Here is a 19,144-nt window from a genome sequence, read left to right as displayed (position 1 = left end):
CGAGGATTTTATTATTCATACAAGTCGCTGTGTGTTCTCAGGGGCGCTGAAATTCACCTTTATAATCCTTTAAGCCTTGCCTCCCTCTTATATTAGTACACAGTATCTGACAAAAGTAAGTACACCCCTCGCATTGTTGTAAATATTTTATTCTATCTTTTCATGTGACAACACTGAAGAAATGAGACTTTGCTACAATGTAAAGTAGTGAGTGTACAGCTTGTATAACAGTGTAAATGTACTGTCCCCTCAAAATAACTCAACACACAGCCATTAATGTCTAAACCGCTGGCAACAAAAGTGAGTACACCCCTAAGTGACAATGTCCAAATTGGGCCAAATTAGCCATTTTCCCTCCCCGGTGTCATGTGACTCGTTAGTGTTACAAGGTCTCAGGTGTAGATGGGAAGAAGGTGTGGTAAATTTGGTGTTATCGCTCTCACTCTCTCATACTGGTCACTGGAAGTTCAACATGGAACCTCATGGCAAAGAACTCTCTGAGGATCTGAAATAAGAATTGTTGCTCTACATAAAGATAGCCTACGCTAAACAAAGATTGCCAAGACCCTGAAACTGAGCTGCAGCACGGTGGCCAAGACCATACAGCGGTTTAACAGAACAGGTTCCACTCAGAACAGGCCTCGCCATGATCGACTAAAGAAGTTGAGTGCACGTGCTCAGCGTCATATCCAGAGGTTGTCTTTGGGAAATAGACGTATGAGTGCTGCCAGCAAAAGAGATGTCAGGGGCTGTGCAGACATGTACAGGAGATGTCAGAGGCTGTGTGAACATGGTACAGGAGATGTCAGAGGCTGTGTGAACATGGTACAGGAGATGTCAGAGGCTGTGTGAACATGGTACAGGAGATGTCAGAGGCTGTGCGGACATGGTACAGGAGATGTCAGAGGCTGTGCAGACATGTACAGGAGATGTCAGAGGCTGTGTGAACATGGTACAGGAGATGTCAGAGGCTGTGTGAACATGGTACAGGAGATGTCAGAGGCTGTGTGAACATGGTACAGGAGATGTCAGAGGCTGTGCGGACATGGTACAGGAGATGTCAGAGGCTGTGTGAACATGGTACAGGAGATGTCAGGGGCTGTGTGGACATGGTACAGGAGATGTCAGAGGCTGTGTGAACATGGTACAGGAGATGTCAGAGGCTGTGTGAACATGGTACAGGAGATGTCAGAGGCTGTGCGGACATGGTACAGGAGATGTCAGAGGCTGTGTGAACATGGTACAGGAGATGTCAGAGGCTGTGCGGACATGGTACAGGAGATGTCAGAGGCTGTGCAGACATGTACAGGAGATGTCAGAGGCTGTGTGAACATGGTACAGGAGATGTCAGAGGCTGTGTGAACATGGTACAGGAGATGTCAGAGACTGTGCGGACATGGTACAGGAGATGTCAGGGGCTGTGTGGACATGGTACAGGAGATGTCAGAGGCTGTGCGGACATGGTACAGGAGATGTCAGAGGCTGTGTGAACATGGTACAGGAGATGTCAGGGGCTGTGCAGACATGGTACAGGAGATGTCAGAGGCTGTGTGGACATGGTACAGGAGATGTCAGAGGCTGTGTGAACATGGTACAGGAGATGTCAGAGGCTGTGTGAACATGGTACAGGAGATGTCAGAGGCTGTGCGGACATGGTACAGGAGATGTCAGAGGCTGTGTGAACATGGTACAGGAGATGTCAGAGGCTGTGCGGACATGGTACAGGAGATGTCAGAGGCTGTGCAGACATGTACAGGAGATGTCAGAGGCTGTGTGAACATGGTACAGGAGATGTCAGAGGCTGTGTGAACATGGTACAGGAGATGTCAGAGACTGTGCGGACATGGTACAGGAGATGTCAGGGGCTGTGTGGACATGGTACAGGAGATGTCAGAGGCTGTGCGGACATGGTACAGGAGATGTCAGAGGCTGTGTGAACATGGTACAGGAGATGTCAGGGGCTGTGCAGACATGGTACAGGAGATGTCAGAGGCTGTGTGGACATGGTACAGGAGATGTCAGATGCTGTGCTGACATGGTACAGGAGATTTCAGGGGCTGTGCGGACATGGTACAGGAGATGTCAGAGGCTGTGTGAACATGGTACAGGAGATGTCAGAGGCTGTGCGGACATGGTACAGGAGATGTCAGAGGCTGTGCAGACATGTACAGGAGATGTCAGAGGCTGTGTGAACATGGTACAGGAGATGTCAGAGGCTGTGTGAACATGGTACAGGAGATGTCAGAGGCTGTGTGAACATGGTACAGGAGATGTCAGAGACTGTGCGGACATGGTACAGGAGATGTCAGGGGCTGTGCAGACATGGTACAGGAGATGTCAGAGGCTGTGTGGACATGGTACAGGAGATGTCAGATGCTGTGCTGACATGGTACAGGAGATTTCAGGGGCTGTGCGGACATGGTACAGGAGATGTCAGAGGCTGTGTGAACATGGTACAGGAGATGTCAGAGGCTGTGCGGACATGGTACAGGAGATGTCAGAGGCTGTGCAGACATGTACAGGAGATGTCAGAGGCTGTGTGAACATGGTACAGGAGATGTCAGAGGCTGTGTGAACATGGTACAGGAGATGTCAGAGGCTGTGTGAACATGGTACAGGAGATGTCAGAGACTGTGCGGACATGGTACAGGAGATGTCAGGGGCTGTGTGGACATGGTACAGGAGATGTCAGAGGCTGTGCGGACATGGTACAGGAGATGTCAGAGGCTGTGTGAACATGGTACAGGAGATGTCAGATGCTGTGCTGACATGGTACAGGAGATTTCAGGGGCTGTGCGGACATGGTACAGGAGATGTCAGAGGCTGTGCGGACATGGTACAGGAGATGTCAGAGGCTGTGCGGACATGGTACAGGAGATGTCAGAGGCTGTGCGGACATGGTACAGGAGATGTCAGAGGCTGTGCGGACATGGTACAGGAGATGTCAGGGGCTGTGCGGACATGGTACAGGAGATGTCAGAGGCTGTGTGGACATGGTACAGGAGATGTCAGATGCTGTGCTGACATGGTACAGGAGATTTCAGGGGCTGTGCGGACATGGTACAGGAGATGTCAGAGGCTGTGCGGACATGGTACAGGAGATGTCAGAGGCTGTGCGGACATGGCACAGGAGATGTCAGAGGCTGTGCGGACATGGTACAGGAGATGTCAGAGGCTGTGCGGACATGGTACAGGAGATGTCAGAGGCTGTGCGGACATGGTACAGGAGATGTCAGAGGCTGTGCGGACATGGTACAGGAGATGTCAGAGGCTGTGCGGACATGGTACAGGAGATGTCAGAGGCTGTGCGGACATGGCACAGGAGATGTCAGAGGCTGTGCGGACATGGCACAGGAGATGTCAGAGGCTGTGCGGACATGGTACAGGAGATGTCAGAGGCTGTGCGGACATGGTACAGGAGATGTCAGAGGCTGTGCGGACATGGTACAGGAGATGTCAGAGGCTGTGCGGACATGGTACAGGAGATGTCAGAGGCTGTGCGGACATTGTACAGGAGTTGTCAGAGGCTGTACGGACATGGTACAGGAGATGTCAGAGGCTGTGCGGACATTGTACAGGAGTTGTCAGAGGCTGTGCGGACATGGTGCAGGAGATGTCAGAGGCTGTGCGGACATGGTACAGGAGATGTCAGAGGCTGGGCGGACATTGTACAGGAGATGTCAGGGGCTGTGCGGACATGGTGCAGGAGATGTCAGAGGCTGTGTGGACATGGTACAGGAGATGTCAGAGGCTGTGCGGACATGGTACAGGAGATGTCAGAGGCTGTGCGGACATGGTACAGGAGATGTCAGAGGCTGTGCGGACATGGTACAGGAGATGTCAGAGGCTGTGCGGACATGGCACAGGAGATGTCAGAGGCTGTGCGGACATGGTACAGGAGATGTCAGAGGCTGTGCGGACATGGTGCAGGAGATGTCAGAGGCTGTGCGGACATTGTACAGGAGTTGTCAGAGGCTGTACGGACATGGTACAGGAGATGTCAGAGGCTGTGCGGACATTGTACAGGAGTTGTCAGAGGCTGTGCGGACATGGTACAGGAGATGTCAGAGGCTGTGCGGACATGGTACAGGAGATGTCAGAGGCTGTGCGGACATGGTACAGGAGATGTCAGAGGCTGTGCGGACATGGTACAGGAGATGTCAGAGGCTGTGTGGACATGGTACAGGAGATGTCAGGGGCTGTGCAGACATGGTACAGGAGATGTCAGAGGCTGTGTGGACATGGTACAGGAGATGTCAGATGCTGTGCTGACATGGTACAGGAGATTTCAGGGGCTGTGCGGACATGGTACAGGAGATGTCAGAGGCTGTGCGGACATGGTACAGGAGATGTCAGAGGCTGTGCGGACATGGCACAGGAGATGTCAGAGGCTGTGCGGACATGGTACAGGAGATGTCAGAGGCTGTGCGGACATGGTACAGGAGATGTCAGAGGCTGTGCGGACATGGTACAGGAGATGTCAGAGGCTGTGCGGACATGGTACAGGAGATGTCAGAGGCTGTGCGGACATGGTACAGGAGATGTCAGAGGCTGTGCGGACATGGTACAGGAGATGTCAGAGGCTGTGCGGACATGGCACAGGAGATGTCAGAGGCTGTGCGGACATGGCACAGGAGATGTCAGAGGCTGTGCGGACATGGTACAGGAGATGTCAGAGGCTGTGCGGACATGGTACAGGAGATGTCAGAGGCTGTGCGGACATGGTACAGGAGATGTCAGAGGCTGTGCGGACATGGTACAGGAGATGTCAGAGGCTGTGCGGACATTGTACAGGAGTTGTCAGAGGCTGTACGGACATGGTACAGGAGATGTCAGAGGCTGTGCGGACATTGTACAGGAGTTGTCAGAGGCTGTGCGGACATGGTGCAGGAGATGTCAGAGGCTGTGCGGACATGGTACAGGAGATGTCAGAGGCTGGGCGGACATTGTACAGGAGATGTCAGGGGCTGTGCGGACATGGTGCAGGAGATGTCAGAGGCTGTGTGGACATGGTACAGGAGATGTCAGAGGCTGTGCGGACATGGTACAGGAGATGTCAGAGGCTGTGCGGACATGGTACAGGAGATGTCAGAGGCTGTGCGGACATGGTACAGGAGATGTCAGAGGCTGTGCGGACATGGCACAGGAGATGTCAGAGGCTGTGCGGACATTGTACAGGAGATGTCAGAGGCTGTGCGGACATGGTGCAGGAGATGTCAGAGGCTGTGCGGACATTGTACAGGAGTTGTCAGAGGCTGTACGGACATGGTACAGGAGATGTCAGAGGCTGTGCGGACATTGTACAGGAGTTGTCAGAGGCTGTGCGGACATGGTGCAGGAGATGTCAGAGGCTGGGCGGACATGATACAGGAGATGTCAGAGGCTGTGCGGACATGGTACAGGAGATGTCAGAGGCTGGGCGGACATGGTACAGGAGATGTCAGAGGCTGGGCGGACATGGTACAGGAGATGTCAGGGGCTGTGCGGACATGGTACTCGGGGGACCAGTGACTAATTATTACTACAGTAATCAGTGCTCTAAATATGCACTGTCACTGTACTAATGACACTGGCAAGGAAGGGATTAATACTGTTGGTGATCAAGGGGTAAAAATTGATGTCTCATGCTTACTGACGTGTGTGCTGAATCCTGTGATCTGTCCCCGTCTGTCACAGAGAAGATCCGCCTGCTTTGTTTACACAAGCGGGTGGATTGCCTCAGTCTTTCCCCGACGATCGGGGAAGAGCGGCGGTGATCATCATCTCTCATCCTCTGGCCGACTCCAGCTGTGTCTAAACACAGCGGGAGCGAGCCTCCGGTGGCGCGCGCACGACGCCGAGACAGGCAGGAATCCAGCGACGTAGGTCTGCATCGCTGGACCCAGGGCTGCCACTGTGCTGCAGTAGCAGCAACGTGAGCAGTCCGGAAGTGGTTAAAAAATACCAAAGTGTAAAAAAAAAAAAAAAAAAGATATTTTGTACTTTCTGTGATAAAATATCTAATAAAATCTAATTTCATGATACATTTAAGCCAAAATGTGTTCTGCTTTATGTCTTTGCTAAAAAAAAAAAAAAAAAAAAAAAAATCCCAATAAGCGTATATTGATTGGTTTGTGTGAAAGTGAAAGCATCTACAAACCATGCTATATATACTGGAATTTACGCAGCTTTTATTTTCTGACTGCCTATTACATTTCCTAATATGCTAAAATGCCAGGGCAGTGCAAGAACCCCAAAATTACCCCTTTTTGGAAAGTAGATACCCCAAGCTGAGATTCATGTTGAGTTCATGAAAGATGATATTTTTTGCCACAAGTTTAAAAAAAAAAACGATTTTTTTAGTTTTTTTACACAAACTTGTCACTTTACTGAGACATTTCTCACACATGCCATGGGCATATATGGAAAACACCCTAAAACACATTCTGCTACTTCTCTCATGTATGGGGATACCATTTGTGAGAGACTTTTTGGAAGCCTAGCCATGTACGGGTCCCCAAAATCCAATGACTACCTTTATGCTTTCAAAGGGCCTCACATCATTTCCTGACAACCTATCAGAGTTTTGGAGGCCCAGAAACTCCAGGATAGTACAAATACCCCCCCCCCCCCAATTACTCCATTTTGGAAAGTAGACACCTCAAGCTATTTACTGAGAGGAATGTTGAGTGCATGGAAGATTTTGTCTTTTGGCACAAGTTCTTGAAAAAAAAAAAAAAAAACACAAAGTGGTCAGTTTAACCACCTGTTTACTGGACACTTTCACCCCCTTTCTGCCCAGGCCAATTTCCAGCTTTCAGCGCTGTCACACTTTGAATGACAATTGTACGGTACCCATATGAAATTGGGGTCCTTATGTGCCCATATGAAATTGTTTTCATTTTTTTTCCACACAAATAGAACTTTTTTTTTTTTTTGTGGTATTTGATCACCACTGGGGTTTTTAAATGTTTTGCAAAAAAAAAAAAAAACTAAATTTTGAAAAAAAAAAAAAAAGTTTTTCATATTTTGTTATAAAATTTTGCAAACAGGTAACTTTTTCTCCTGAGCGGGTGTCGGAAGTGCTCTATGCAGTCAGTCCAGGGGGTGTCCTTCTCTTATCAGGCTCTGAAGAACAGGGAAACCTCAAAACGCGTTAGCCGATGTGTCTACGAGCATTGTGAATTTACGTATATGGACTTAAGCAGATGATGTTATGTCTAAGCTACGATGCAAGCATTGGTTTGTGAGTACATTCACCTCCTTTTTATATCATTTAATAAAACATGTTTCGCAATGAGCGTGCATTGATGGGCACTTATAGGCGGCACTGGTGGGCACTGATCAGGAGGCACTAATTGGCACTGATGGGCACCAATGAGGCAGCACTGGTGGGCACTGATCAGGAGGCACTGATTGACACTGATAGGTGGCACTGATGGGCACTAATGATGCGGCACTGGTGGGCACTGATCAAGAGGCACTAATGGGCACTGATAGACACTGATAGGTGGCACTCATGGGCACCAATAGGTTGCACGGAGAGGTGGAACTGATAGGCAGCACTACTGGGCACTGATACGTGGAACTGATGGGTATTGCTAGGCAGCACTGATGGGCACTGTTAGGCGGCACTAATAGGCACTGATAGGTGGCACTGGTGGAAACTAATCAGGAGGCACTGATGATGGGCACTGATTGGCAGTACTGATGGGCACTGATAGGTGGCACTGGTGGGCACTAATTAGCAGTACTGATGGATACTGACAGATAAGACTGGGGTGCACTGAATAGCCGCACTGGAGGGCACTGATTTTGAGCACTGGTGGGTACTAAGGGGACCAATGACTCTCTAACAGAAGTCGCTACCGGCTTTATTCTTTTCTACACGCTGATAGTGTGAAGAAATAAAAAAGCTGGTAACTGGCTTCTGTTTACTTCCGTAATCAGCTGTCATTGGCTGACAGCTAATCACATGATAAAGGGCCTGCTGTGATTGGCCCTTTACCCTGCTCATCCCAAGAACTCGGCAATCACAGAGCGCACCGTATACGCCCTCCTAGGATTTGAGGTCTGCGCTGTAGCTGTCTTTCGGCTATAGCGCAGACGTGAAGTGGTTAATGATATATTTCGCACATATGCCATGGGTATATATGGCATTACACCCCAAAACACATTCTGCTACTTCTCCTAAGTATAGGGATGCTACATGTGAGACAGGTTATGGCAGCCTAGCCACATAGTTAGTTACATACAGTAGTTAGTCCATCGACTTCAACCTATAAACCAGGTCCCCAAAATCCAATGATTACCTTCAGGCTTTCAAAAAGTTTACCCTCCTCAAGTCGCTTCCTCACTACCTGTCACAGTTTTAGAGGCCCTGAAATTCCAAGAGAGTACCACCCCCCCCCCCCCAAATGACCCCTTTTTGAAAAGTAGACAAGGTATTTGCTGAGAGGTGATGATCTCATTTTTTCTCACAAGCTTGGACTGCACTTATGGGACTCAGCACATCACCAAGGGATACTGCAGTGCCAGTTTGTAAAATGCCAGGATGTACTAGGCCACTGGTGCCTGCTAGATCACCAAAAGGTAGTGTGGCACTAGTACTGGCACTGTACTGCATACAAAATCACCTCCTAGTACATGTCTACCCCCTCTCTTCAAATCCCCCACTCCCAGCACAAATTGCCCCCAATTCCCCCTTCCTAGCACAAATCTTCTTCCTTCATCCCCCTCCCAACACAAACCCACCTAAATAATCACTCTTAGCCCACCCCCAAAATGTCCTGTTCTAAAACAATACTTACCCCTGCAGCCCCCCAAAATTCCCCCTTCCAACACAAATCCACCTAATCTTCTTGTGGCACCCCCCCCCACCTCACATGATACCACAGTGCCCAGGGCAGCCTCCCCTCCTGCCCACTCCTTGTCCTGGCCCTGGGCGAAAGGGGCTATATGCAGGTGCTGTCAGCGAATGGAGCTGATCCTACTTTACAGTGAAAGGGGGCCCATGGGAACGGGGGGCTCAGAAGCAGGCAGAACAGGGAGGGGGATCGCTGTCAGAGAAGCAATTACAGGAATGATGTCCTATGTCTGTGTCTTTCCCCCGCAGCAGCTGATTCACCATGCCGCTGGGGCCCCCCTGTGTGCCCGAGCCCCCTACAGGAGGACTGGTGGTCCCCCCCTATCAGCGACCATGATCACAGTGCCCAGGGTAGCAACCCCTCCTGCCCACCCCTTGTCTCGACCAGGGGCTGACTGGCAACTTTCGGCCCAGGGGGCAAGTAAAAACCAGAGGCGCATGGTGCAGCAACTCGGCCCAACTCCCACTCTCTCTCTCTCTCTCTTCCCTGCCTCCTCTTGAACCCCATTCCAGGCTGAAGCTCCGCTCCAGGTAAGCCAGGTCCAGGTTCCCGATCTGGCCAGCAGGGGGCAGTTGGGGGAAGCTGGGACAGCTTGGTCAGGGCTGAAATGAAAAAAGAAAATCAGGTGCGCTAAATTCACATATGTCACACGTCAAGACTTGGGTGTGACACTATAATGAGTGACCAACCAACCTCTGCAGTGTGTACCTTAGTTGATGTGCACTAAGAGGGTATATGGTATTACCAGATACCCTGGTGCTAGCAAATGAAAAGTGATGGATGAAGTAATAGTTTTCAATGTGATAATATCAACATAATCAAATGGTGCTTCACAAATAATTCAAAATAAAGTCCAAAACTCCAGTGTGAACCACCTAAAGTGTATATACACCCTTGAGGGGTACACGAGTCCCAAGTTCCCACACAAATATTAATGCAATCCACAAACGTGTATTAGGTAAAACTGTGAGGGTGCAATGGTTCCACCACCTTGATGGGGATTGGCCTCTTACCATAGGAAAGAGGTCAAGGGCGGATAATTAACCCAGTGATGTCCTAGGGGTCCCGGGGATCACCTTGGGATGTGCAGACAAAATTGGCCTCTTACCAGATCACTCAAAATATGGGCAAGTTGTCTCACTCTTGGTATTATGTCCCAATCCCGGTCCTCTATCTTCCTGGGAGTTCTCTCTATTATCCCGGATGGAGGCTTCAACTTGTGGCTCCCAACTCTCCAACATTTGGAGGGACTGCCCCTCTTTTGGAACCAAATTCCTCTGTTCCTCAGGTGTCCCTCTTTTTGGCTTGATGTAAGGTTCTCAACTCCTGCGACACAAGCTTGTGTCGCAGGAGTTGAGAACCTTACATCAAGCCAAAAAGAGGGACACCTGAGGAACAGAGGAATTTGGTTCCAAAAGAGGGGCAGTCCCTCCAAATGTTGGAGAGTTGGGAGCCACAAGTTGAAGCCTCCATCCGGGATAATAGAGAGAACTCCCAGGAAGATAGAGGACCGGGATTGGGACATAATACCAAGAGTGAGACAACTTGCCCATATTTTGAGTGATCTGGTAAGAGGCCAATTTTGTCTGCACATCCCAAGGTGATCCCCGGGACCCCTAGGACATCACTGGGTTAATTATCCGCCCTTGACCTCTTTCCTATGGTAAGAGGCCAATCCCCATCAAGGTGGTGGAACCATTGCACCCTCACAGTTTTACCTAATACACGTTTGTGGATTGCATTAATATTTGTGTGGGAACTTGGGACTCGTGTACCCCTCAAGGGTGTATATACACTTTAGGTGGTTCACACTGGAGTTTTGGACTTTATTTTGAATTATTTGTGAAGCACCATTTGATTATGTTGATATTATCACATTGAAAACTATTACTTCATCCATCACTTTTCATTTGCTAGCACCAGGGTATCTGGTAATACCATATACCCTCTTAGTGCACATCAACTAAGGTACACACTGCAGAGGTTGGTTGGTCACTCATTATAGTGTCACACCCAAGTCTTGACGTGTGACATATGTGAATTTAGCGCACCTGATTTTCTTTTTTCATTTCATATCACCTATTGGCTCTAAGGTTGCTGCTTTTTTCACCTACCCTATCCAGCGCACTTTTTCTTCATACACAGCTTGGTCAGGGCTGCCTGGGGGAGGAGAGTCTCCAGTGGGGCATGGAACCTGACTCTGCTCAGACACAGTGTGTACACCATCCATGCAGGGGGGGACCTGCTCTCTGTCCTTGTCTTCATCCCACACTCAGTAGGTCAGCAGTGAGGACTTTTTACTTCTCTTTACCTGGAATCCTTTAGGGATGTCTGTGGCAGAAGCGGTGCAGCCTTTTTGCAGGGCATCAGAACATCCCGGGGGGCAATTGCCCCCCTGCCCCCTGGCCCAGTCCTCCCCTGGTCTCAGCCCTGCCAGGAAGAGAAGAACCAGCTAGATTCTGTGCCTGTGTTTACAAACATAGGCACAGGACTGCTTCCTCATTGGATGTAGGAGATCAGCAGGGTCCCGGCAAAATCATTGGGTGGGATCCGCTGATGAACTTCTCCTAAAAGAAATGGCAGAAGGGGTCAGCGGGGGGGGGGGCGCACATTTACACACTCCAAACCCAGAAGTATCGAGTGATGTACGCAGGGCAGCCATAAGAAATTGTTGGGCCTCTTACACAGCTTTAGGCCTGGGCCCCCTAGGGCCAGTCCAATGGCCGTCCCACTAAATCCACCCACTGGTCATCCCACCAAGTCCTTCAGTGCACCCACTTTTATTTTAACACTCTTACAACCTAATATATGAAAATGAATCCAATCCAGCAAAGAGCCATCCCCATATATTCAGCAAAGAGACATCCAATCCAGCAGCCCCATATATTCTGCAAAGAGACAGCCCAATCCAGAAAAGAGACATCCCTAACCAGCAAATATTTGGACTCATATATTCAGCAAAGAGACATTCTCCTATACTCACCAAAGAGACATCGCAATCCAGCAAGGAGACAGCCCCATATATTCTGCAAAGAGACAGCCAAATCCAGCAAAGAGACATCCCAATCCAGCAAACAGACATCCCAATCCAGAAAAAGAGATGGACACATATATTCAGCAAAGAGATATTCCAATATACTCAGCAAAGAGACATCCCACTCCAGCAAAGAGATGAATGCATATATTCAGCAAAGAGACGATCTAATACAGTATACTCAGCAAAGAGACATCCCAATCCAGGAAAAAGACATCCCACTGGCTGCATTGGCTCACTCTGTGGCTGCCCTGCTCTAGCAATTGCTAGTTATTATAGCACCAACAACTCAGTCTTGTTGGTTGGGGCCTGGGCGGCCGGGCCCCTCGGTACGTCCGGGCCCCCTACATGTGTATGGCCTGCCCCCCCCAATGGCAGCCCTGGATGTACGGGTACGTCACTTTGCCTGGAGTCAAGTGCTGTGTTCCATGGGAGCCAATCTTGGGCTTTCCTCTCCCAGTTTGCCGGTTATGGAGTATTTGTTCCTCCGTCACACCAGACGTGCCGCGCTCCCGGTCCTTGTTACCGGAGAAATTCCTCTCCTTGTTTCCATTCTGTAACAAATAACAAATGCAGCAAATCTCGGTGATTGCTGCTCCTTGTACTCTGTCTGCAGGCCAGGCTTTTATAGTGTTATATTCCCGCCATTAACACAACACTTCTTCTTGTCTCCCACTCTCAGCACTATTGAGGTTTATTGGTTTAGTTCTCTCCGCAGAGCAGACGGCGCTTTCGCTGTGTTTGTACTGCAGTTGCTTTGATATTGAAGACTGCTGCAGAATTAATGGGAATAAAATCAAATGGAGGGAAAACAAAAACATCCAGAAGGAAATTTGCATGGATTAAAGAAAGGAAATCCGCGCTGAGGATAGCTAATTAGCTAATTTGGCTGCGGCCTACCTTCTACAAGTAGGGGTATATAAAGTGTATTGGGGGGGGGGGGGGGTAAATGGCGCTGCCTACAGTAGGTCGATGTGCCTACAGGATATCAATATTATGTAAACAATAAATAAAATATTAAAGTGTCAAATGCGCAAAAAGTGCTAAAGTGCAATAAACAGCATAAATAATTGTATCAATACGAACATAAATATGTAAACAATAAGTATAAAGTGCCAATTGTGCAATAGGTGCTATAGTGCAGTGTATAGCATCAATAATATATAATATCCAAAAAAGTGACACAATGTGCACAAATAACAATGCCGTGATAATGTAACCAAACCCCTATTATTATGTTCAACAAAATACTAAGGCTACATTCACACCTGAGCGTAGAGTTTTTCGCGCGTTTTTTACCGCGATTTTACCGCGATTTTTGCGGCGTTTTTTACCGCGATTTTTACCGCGATTTTTGTGCAGGCGTTTTTAGATTGAATAGAGATCAATGGAAAACGCCTGTAATCTGCCCAAAAAGAAGCTCATGTACTTTTTTGAGCCTTGGGCATTTTGTATACAGCGTCAAAACGCTCAGATGTGAACAGGGGCCATTGAAATGAATAGGATTTGTCTTGTTGGGCGTTTTGAGAGCTGATCCTAGAGCAGAAAAACGCCCCAAAAATGCCCCAAAACGCCTAGATGTGAACGGAGCCTAAGAGAAAGATGGGGCTTTGTGTGGGCAATTGGAGAGAGGAGGATCACAATTATCACACCATATAATTAATTAACCGCTTGCCGACTGCCGCAAGTATATTTACTGCAGCAGTCAGCCCCTCCTGGGTAAAGCGACGTAGTACTACGTCGCTCGCCCAGGAGCCTGTAGGGGCGAGCGCGCGCCGCCGGAGGCGCGCTACCACCCCCGCTCGTTCACGGCCATCCCCGCACGAGTGACCAGCGGCCACTCGCGATCTCCCGCTGGAGAGAGAGAAAGGCAGGCGGCTGATGCAAACAAAGCCGTCTGTCATTCTCCCTGCTGTAACTGCAGAGATCATACCATCCTGCTATGTAGGATCGTATGTCTCTGTGGTTACATCACAAGCCACGCCCCCACACAGTTAGAATCACGCCCCTAGGGACACACTTAACCCCTGGATCTCTAATAAAGTTAACCCCTTCCCTGCCAGTGTCATTATTACAGTAACAGTGCATATTTATAGCACTGATTACTGTAGTAATGTCACTGGTTCCCCCAAAAGTGGCAAAAATGTCAGTCAGGGATCCGATCTGTCCGCCGCAATGTCACAGTCCCGCAAAAAAAAAGGCAGATCGCCACCATTACTAGTTAAAAAAAAAACAATAAAAGTGACATAAATCTTTCCCGTAGTTAGTAAACGCAATAACTTTTGCGCAAACCAATCAAAATACGCTTATTGCGATTTGTTTTACCAAAAATATGTATCAGAAAACAAATTGGCCTAAAATGTTAAAAAATTTAGATTTTTACATTTTTTGGGGGAGGGAATTTCATATAAAAAAAATGTGAAAAATATTGTTATTTTTTCAAAATTGTCGCTCTTTTTTTGTTTATAGCGCAAAAAGTAAAAATCGCACAGGTGATCAAATACCACCAAAAGAAAGCTCTGTTTGTGGGGAAAAAAGGACGTCAAATTCGTTTAGGTACAGCGTCGCACGACCTCGCAATTGTCTGTTAAAGTCACGCAGTGCCGAATCACAAAATAGAGCCTGGTCTTTGAGCAGCCAAATCCTTAAAGGGGCTTAAAGCGGAGTTCCACCCTTAAAAGACACTTTGCCTCATCTGCTTGCTCTGTGTCACCTGAAAAATAAATGGATAATCACAATTTTTTTTTTCTTTACTTTCCTTGTTTTAGAAGAAAATATACTCACCTTACTTCCTCTTCCTCCCTCTGCGCCCGCGCCGTCACTTCCTCCTTGCATTGATTCCTGGGAGATGAGCGCCATCGCTCCCAGGAGTCAATGCGGAGGAATGACGTGCCTGCACCAGAAGTGACGAGCGGGGCCGGTGCAGGGCATTCTGGGACGAAGAGGACATGGAAGAGGAAACGGAAGAGGATCGCGCTGGCTTCAAGCTGCCCACACCTGAGATGGCAGCGCTGGAAATTTTCAAGGTAAGTATTTCTTCTAAAAGGTAAGTGCAACCTGGGACAGTACAGAGGCTATCCATTGTGAAATGTACTAACCCTGACTGTCCCGGGGGGATTTTTAGTGAAAAAAAAAACTTTCCGAGGGTGGAACTCCGCTTTAAGTGGTTAAAATTGCTTTTTTTTTTATTGAACAGGCATATATATATATATAAAAGACAAAAAACAAAATATACTATAACTACATAGAAAGACTGGATAAAAGAAAAACGCATATGTAGAAATATATTCCCATGGGGAATGCTGATACAGTGTATCTCATTAGATGTTACGGTCTCTAGATAGCACGGTCTAGGGTCCCCAGCAAGCCGACGCGTTTCGCAACAGGGCTTCCTCAGGGCAAGAGAGACCAAGGCAGACCGATATTTCCAGCTGCGATAAAGACCTTGGCAGACACATGAGTTGAGGGGCAGATCAGTGCAGGCAGGTATATGCAATAGAATAACTGCAAAAATGTAGATTTTGGGGGAGAATTCACAGTCAGTATCCTCTCAAAATAATCACAGGAAACCCAAGATTACAGGCATTAGATACGTTCCTCGTCTAATATTACATCAACGTAAATGAGGTCTCAGTTAGAACCACTGTATACATGAGGCAGATGCTTCACAGAGTACACTTTATATTGGCCATATCATAGACCTTGCCATCAAAGTAAGAAGCTCCTTACATCCATCTTTGTCACAGAGATCTGCACAAATAATGGCTCGTTTCCACTGAGCGGTTCGGTTCGGTACGGTATGCTATTTATGCCGTTTCCATTATAAATGGTACCCTAATTCCGAACCGTACCGTACCACTTTTTTGGTACCCTTTCGTTGGGGTACCAAGCACATTAGTACCATACCAACAGGGTGGGGCTACACTCTGCAGAACTTTGATTGGTTGACAGAGAATCGTCTATCACAGCTTTCCTGCTACACCACGCCTATCATGAAAGGGTACTATAGGCAGTGGAAACACAATGTGTACCGTTCCAAACCGTACCGTACTAAACCGAACCGTACCGTGCTGAACCGAACCGTACCGTACTAAACCGAACCGTACCGTGCTGAACCGAACCATACCGTACTGAACCGAACCGTACCGTGCTGAACCGAACCGTACCGTACTAAACCGAACCGTACCGTACTGAACCAAACCGTACCATACTAAACCGAACCGCACCGTACTGAACCGAACCGTACCGTACTGAACCGAACCGTACCGTACTAAACCGAACCGTACCGTACTGAACCGAACCGTACCGTGCTGAACCGAACCGTACCGTACTAAACCGAACAGTACCGTACTGAACCGAACCGTACCGTACTGAACCGAACTGTACCGTACTAAACCGAACCGTACCGTACTGAACCGAACCGCACCGTACTGAACCGAACCGTACCACTCAGTGGAAACGAGTCATTAGTGACATCAGGGTATAAAACCACTATGGGTACCTAAATAAATAAATAATTAATCAAGTAAACGGTAGATGATCCAATCTATAGTTACATAAATAAATCAATTAATTGGTGGTAGGTGGTAAGGTGGTTAGATAAATCCACCAAAAAAATAATTAACCACTTGTCAACCGCTCACTGAGCTGGTACTGCGGCAAAGTGGCTCATTACCATCTGGCAACGTAGACCTACGTCACCAGACTCTGCCCTCTCTCGGCGGCGCGCGGCGCCGCGGGCTCGCTCCCGCTGTATTCAGACACAGCGGGAGTCGAGCCAGGGGAGGAGATGAAGTGATCACCGCCGCTCTTCCTCGGTCATCGGGGATCGAGTGAGGAAATCCGCCCGCTTGTGTAAACAAAGCGGGCGGATCTCCTATGTGACAGGCAGGGACAGATCACAGGATTCAGCATAGCTCAACCTGCGATCTGTGTCTGTGTCACACAATCCCCTCCCCCCACACACGTCAGTAAGCATGAGGCATACATTTAACCCCTTGATCACCAATAAAGTTAACCCCTTCCCTGCCAGTGTCATTATTACAGTGACAGTGCATATTTATAGCACTGATTACTGTAGTGATGTCACTGGTCCCCCCAAAAAAGTGTCACAAATGGTAGTTAGGGGTCCGATCTGTCTGCCCCAATGTCGCAGTCCCGCTAAAAAAATCGCAGATCGCCGCCATTACTAGTAAAAAAAATAAACAATAAAAATGACATAAATCTTTCCCGTAGTTAGTAAACACGATAACTTTGGCGCAAACCAATCAAAATACGCTTATTGCGATTTTTTACCAAAAATATGTAGCAGAAAACAAATTGGCCTAAAATGTTAAAAAAATTTGATTTTTAATTTTTTTTGGGAATGTTATACATCAGAATGTGAAAAATATTGTTTTTTTTTTTTTTTTTCAGAATTGTTGCTCTTTTTTTTCAAAAATTAAAAATCGCACAGGTGATCAAATACCACCAAAAGAAAGCTCTGTTTGTGGGGGGGAAAAAGGACATCAATTTAATTTGGGTACAGCGTCGCAAAACTGCGCAATTGTCCGTTAAAATAACGCAGTGCCGAATTGCAAAATATAGCCTGGTCAGGAATGGGGTAAAATCTTCCGGTCATAAAGCGGTTAAAAATACCCTTATTAAGGATTTTTTTGTCAAAGACATGTAGCTAAATACATTTTGGCCAAAATATATGACAAAAATTGAATATATTGGATATTTTTTAACTGTCAATGTAGAAAATGTCAATTTTTCTGCAAAATTTTTGCTCTTTTTTTTTATTAATATCGCAAAAAATGAAAAGTGCACAGGTGATCAAATACCACCAAAAGAAAGCTCTGTTTGTGGCGAAAAAAGGACGTAAATTTAGTTTGGGTACGGCGTTGCATGACCGCACAATTGTCAGTTAAAGTTGCGCAGTGCCAAGTTGCAAAAAGTGGCCTGGACGTTAAGCAGGAAAATCCCCTGGTGGTAAAGTGGTTAATAAAGTGACTGGTGCAGAGGTGGCCAAGTGTCCAGCAGACAGTAGTCCATAAGGTGAACAAATATATGGAGTCCCAAAATTGTAGGTCTTGAGGTGATCCAAAGGTGGTCATGAATGTTAGGAAACAGTAGTGCCCCCTTCTCAGTAATGACCGCACTCACCAGAACTGGATACCCCTACAGGGGTAATAGGCGTGATAATACTCGGGGGTATAATCCCATCAGATCAAAGGACATCGATCTTATTATCTCTGGGCATCCAGTCAGATCCTCTCCAAGGTACAGGGCAATACTCTCCAATAAATATCAAACTCAATCAATTTGTCATCAAATAATATATGTATCAGGGGATCCAGACCATATGGAGGAAAAAGAAGGGCTCACATAGTGAAGTATTGCTTCAATATGCCACTTTATTACCCACTTCAGCCCCAGAGGATTTGGCTGCTCAATGACCAGGGCCTGTTTTGCGATTCGGCACTGCGTGAATATAACGGACAATTGCGCGGTCGTGCGACGCTGTACCCAAATGACATTGATGTCCTTTTTTTCCCACAAACAGAGCTTTCTTTTGGTGGTATTTGATCACCTGTGCGATTTTTACTTTTTGCGCTATAAACAAAAAAAGAGCGTAAATTTCGAAAAAATAACAATATTTTTCACATTTTTTTTATATGAAATTTCCCCCCCCCCCCCCCCCAAAAAAAAGTAAAAATCAAAATTTTTTAACATTTTAAGCCAATTTGTTTTCTGCTACATATGTTTGGTAAAAAAAATTGCAAAAAGCGTATTTTGATTGGTTTGCGCAAAAGTTATTGCGTTTACTAACTAAGGGAAAGATTTCTGTCATTTTTATTGTTTTTTTTTTTAATGAGTAATGGCGGGGATCTGCGATTTTTTTTTGCGGGACTGCAACATTGTGGCGGACAGTGTCAAATGCGCAAAAAGTGCTAAAGTGAAATAAACAGCATAAATAATTGTATCAATACGAACATAAATATGTAAACAATAAGTATAACCACTTAAGCCCCGGAGGATTTGGCTGCTCAAAGACCAGGGCCTGTTTTGCGATTCGGCACTGCGTGAATTTAACGGACAATTGCGTGGTCATGCGACGATGTACCCAAATGAAATTGACGTCCTTTTTTCCCCACAAACAGAGCTTTCTTTTGGTGGTATTTGATCACCTGTGCGATTTTTATTTTTTGCTCGATAAACAAAAAAAGAGCGACAATTTTGAAAAAATAACAATATTTTTCAAATTTTTTTTATATGAAAT

This window comes from Pelophylax lessonae (assembly GCF_965119305.1).
Source record: "Pelophylax lessonae genome assembly, chromosome: 4".
NCBI lineage: Eukaryota > Metazoa > Chordata > Amphibia > Anura > Ranidae > Pelophylax > Pelophylax lessonae.
The sequence above is the reverse complement of the archived record's forward strand: the minus strand, read 5'-3'. Positions refer to the sequence as shown.